Source organism: Orycteropus afer, unplaced genomic scaffold (assembly GCF_000298275.1).
Source record: "Orycteropus afer afer isolate SDZICR_OR568_19922 unplaced genomic scaffold, OryAfe1.0 scaffold00190, whole genome shotgun sequence".
In the NCBI taxonomy this organism is placed as follows: Eukaryota; Metazoa; Chordata; class Mammalia; order Tubulidentata; family Orycteropodidae; genus Orycteropus; species Orycteropus afer.
The window spans coordinates 3,723,049-3,727,699 of NW_006921777.1; the positions used below are offsets into that span (position 1 = coordinate 3,723,049).

The following is a 4,651-nucleotide window of genomic DNA, read 5'->3' on the forward strand; positions in this document are numbered from 1 at the left end:
TGATGTCCTGAGACTTTGGTCATCCCCCCATCTCTCTGACTCTCTCTCTCTCTCTCTCTCTCTCTCTCTCTCTCTCTCTCTCACACACACACACACACACACACACAAATAAGGGGATGGAAGGACTCTATTCTACAATCCTTGTAGGGTCTGGCCTAGAATAAGGCAGACCTTTCCGAGTCTGTGTGTGGGCAGATAAGGGGAGATGGGACTTTTGTAAGTGAACGTTCCCAAGAAAGCATGATTCACTGATAGGCTAGTGGATTCCCCTGGGACAAGGACTTGGGCATGTCACTGTCTGACTGTTGGCAGTTATCTCCTTTACATTCTTACACAACCCTCTGAAGGCTTGTGGGAATTTCATTTTCCCTTTTTCTCTTTCTCTTTCCCATCTGTAAACTAATGTGATGTCTGTGTTCACTTCCTGCTGTACTTCTCATACTAGGGCTCTCTCCACTAGGTTTCTGCTGCCAACTCTTTCCCTTTACATGGGCTGTAGGGTTTATCCTCACATCTCTCTCTTCCTGCTGCTGGTATTTTGCTTAGATACAGAACCTCCTTTCTCCTTTTATTTTCCTTTGTTGAAAATGTTGCCTGGATTCGCCTGGGTTCATATGTTGTGAGTGAAACATCATCTGAAACTCTGAGCTCTCACTACCCAGGGGCTGATAAAATTTGGGTGTGTTCAGATATGAATATAAACCAGTGTGATTGCCAATAGTTGGTCCCAATTTAAAGCAATGTTTGTGCTTTGGGGCTTTGGGGAAACCAAAAGCCACTAGCTCTGGGTTGGGTATATCCCTGAGGCCTTTAGATGGAACAAACTCTGCCTAACTTAAACACAGAAAACGTATGGAGGAAAATGGGGGTAAGATTAGTATATTCACAGATCTGGCAGAAGGGCAAATGTACAGGCTTTGTTTTAGACAGGAAGGATAGCTCAGAAGGCCTACTAAGAGAAAACAACAATTTTCTCAGTTGCCTCATATCAGGGACATTCATGCCACTGCTACAATGAGTGAGCACTAAAGATGCTTTCTGTGTTTGATTCAATCACTCTAGATTCAACAGCAGGAATAACCTTCCAACTAACTGACTGGAAAGAGGTTATATGCCTTTGTAAAAGTGAACAAGGGTGGATAGAGGGATTCTCTAGCACTACTGGACTTGAGTAAGAGATGAGTACCTGGATTTTCCTGCAAAATCATACACATGGGCTATAGGTAATTTCCCAAAACAAAATTATAATGTTGCACAGAAGTTCAAAATAATGCTGAGTAGCCAAAAACTATATAAGCACACTACCTAGAGGTTCTTGTCAACTAACTTTGCACAGTGTCTGATGCATGGTAGATGCTTAACAAATGCTTGTTGAATATTTAAGTAGACTGACCAGCAGTCCTGATGAACGGTGATCCCAGGTCCCATTATCCAAGCTATTATGAATATCCAGGATAAATCCTACTTGAAGCCTCCGTCTGGGGCTATGCTCAAACCAACCCGTGAAAAGAGGAAGCTCTGAGGATAGGATGTGGCTCATAGGGAGAACTGGAAAAGATGGGGATCAAGGCCACAAATCTATTTCTCTCTACAGTTGACCCCTGAGCAACATGGGGGTTAAGGGTGCTAACCCTCCACACAGTCAAAGATTCATGTATAACTTTTGACTCCTCAAAAACTTAACTACTGGTAGCCTATTGTTGATCAAAAGCCTTATGAATAACATAAACAATACATTAACACAGTTCTTGCCATACAGTTATTCAATTTTTACATGAGGACACTCACACAAATACACAACAGATAAGTTTATCAACTGTATGGCATGTCGCGATTCATTAAGTGGAAGTGGATCATTATAAAGCTCTTCATCTTCATCATCTTCATGTTGAGTAGGCTGAGGAGGAGGAAGAAGAGGGGCTGGTCATGCTGTCTCAGGGGTAGCAGAGACAGAAGAGGTGGAGGAAGGCAGAGGCAGACACACTGGGTGTAAGTTTATGGAAATACATCGTAATTTCTGTCTGACTTTTTTGCTTTTTCATTTCTCTAAAAAGTTTCTATATGGTATTTCTTCCACTGTTTGCTTTAGTTTCAGGGCCTATGTCATAGAATGGTCCATGTCATAAAAGAAGTCAATAGCAGTCTTGAATTATTGGAACCCTTCTGCCAGATTGTCTAATGCCAATTTGTTTTTTGGCACTGCTTCTACAGCTTCTTCCCCATCACCTGGCACTGGTTTGGAAGTACTCCTCTCTATCAAGTTGTCTTCTGTCAATTCTGGGTATGGTGTACAGTAGCTCTTTTTTTCTCCAAGATCTATATCTTGAAAAAAAATTCTGGTATAAATGGACTGCACATTTCAAACCCATCTTGCTAAAGGGTCAGCTGTATACTATATTTAGCTCTGTGTTAGATTCTACTTTTATTATCTGCCTTTAACACAGAAAATAGTCTTAGTGTTATTTACTCTGGACTATTGCAATATCACAGGTATTAAAAAAGATCATTGCACCATTAACACTGAATTGTTGAAAAGAATTATTCACATGCTCAAAACATCCATTTTGGGAATTCAGTTCATTTGACCAGAACTATGTATTTCTTTATTGTCCTGCAAAATACAATTTCCATTTATTTCTCTTCATTTGAACAAAGAATTATTACTGGGAAAATGAAGATACTTCAAAATAAGCTCTTATAGATCTATCATTCATGGATGATTATGTATCCCTAGTCATGTCTATGGTTTTCTTCTCTTATTATTTACTGGGTAATCACTCAAATATATTTTTGGAACACAACCTTTCATGTAAGAATAGGCTAAAATAAAGTAAAACCTTCCTAGTTTCCAATTAGCCTTGGACTACAAAATAAAGATATCTTTGTTTTCTCATGGAAACTGACTATAAACCTTAATAAGTTTCACTTTGCTTTTTCCTAGGGCTGATTCTACAAATGTCGAAATAAACGGCTGATAGGAATTTTGTCAGTAGGCTAGGCATTTTTTATTTCTAAGGAAACATGATAAACATTAAAGGTCGGTGAAGAAAACAAAGGTGAAAAATGCAATTATAATTATTGCATTTTAATTGTTGACAGTAACAAATATTTAATTCTAACACAATTTGGAGAAAATTATTTTGACTTGAAATATGATCAAAATTGATCCACATATTATAATTACCTGATAAAAATTAAGAATATAAATTGGCAACCTGATAACAATTTTTTACAACTCCAGAGAATACAAGGTCAACCTACAGATATTTGTATCTTCTGTCTCCATAGGAACTAAACTCACCTGTTCACACATCTCTTACAGTCCTTGTTTCAATTCAATTCTAAAAGATTTATTGAGTAAAAGTTTTGATCAGGGTGCTATGTTAGGCAGAACAAGACATTCAAAGTTGAGTAAGACAAAATCCCTTGCTTATGGTTTGATAAGTTGAGAGAGGCAAGTACAATGATTCAAAACAAAAGAGATGAAGTGTCTCTCTCTCATCCATCTGCCCAAAATGATGAAAGAAGGCCAAAGGAAAGAGGGTGGCTCCAGCCCTTGCTGTTGTCAACAAGCAAGAGGCCAAGAAGGTGATAAATCCCCTGTTTGAGAAAAGGCCCAAGAACTCGGGCACCAGACAGTCATCCTACGCAAAAGAAACCTTACACGCTTGGCCAAATGGCCTCGCTACATCCTGCTGTAGTGAGGTAGCTGCAAGGGGCTATCTGCTACAGAGGGCTGAAAGTGTACCCCAGCTAACTCCCCATCGCTCACCCCCATTCACCAGTCCACCCACCAGACAGCTATTCCATTACTGAAGCGAGCCCCCAAGCACAGACAGAGGCAAAGCAGAAGCTGCAGCAGAGGCTGTTGGCTTGGGCTGAGCTGCTGGCAAATGAAATGTCCCCACCAAGAGACCTCTGTCCTTTGAACAGAGTTCATACTATCACCACCTAGGTGGGAAACAAGAAGATCCAGTTGGTGGTGACTGCACGTGATGTGAACCCCATTGGGCTGGGTGTCTTCTTGGCAGCCTTGTGTTGTAAAATGGGGGTTCCCTACTGCAGCGCCAAGGAGAAGGCCAGACTGAGACTGCTCATCCACAGAAAATCCTGCAGCACCGTTGCCTACACACAGGTGAACTCATAAGACAAAGGAGCTCAAGGTAAGATGGTGGAAGTTATCAGGGCCAATTACAATGACAGGTATGGTCACTGGGTAGGCATCATCCTTGGTTCCAAATCTGTGGCTCACATACCCAACCTGGAAGAGACAAAGGCCAAAGAACTCACCACCAAAGTGGGCTAATGTATACAACTGATTTTTCTGTACATAAAAAGAAAATGTGTCCTTCAGCCATTGTCCATTTGGCATTTTAGGTTGAGGATATGTGTGCTTGTGGGGGTTGTGGCAAGTATATGTTCAAACCCCGTAAGTGTAAGAGCTCTGTGAAACTTATGTGTATCAGATCAGTCTGTACTCTGTAAAGTATAACTTGGCTGTCAGTCAGGTTTGGGAAAGCTCTTAAACTGTTTGGTCATATATAGCATTTGAATACTCTGAATCAAGCCAGGATTTTATGATAAACCAGTTACTGACTACTTTAGGTAGAAAGAAATAAAGGCACAGTATGCGAGCCCAAGAGTTTTACTT

At 40.5% G+C, this 4,651-nt stretch overlaps 1 pseudogene; it reads left to right on the forward strand.

The window, feature by feature from the left end:
* The first annotated feature begins 862 nt into the window (after positions 1 to 862).
* Positions 863 to 4,306, forward strand: LOC122150631 (annotated as a pseudogene).
* Positions 4,307 to 4,651: the final 345 nt, after the last annotated feature.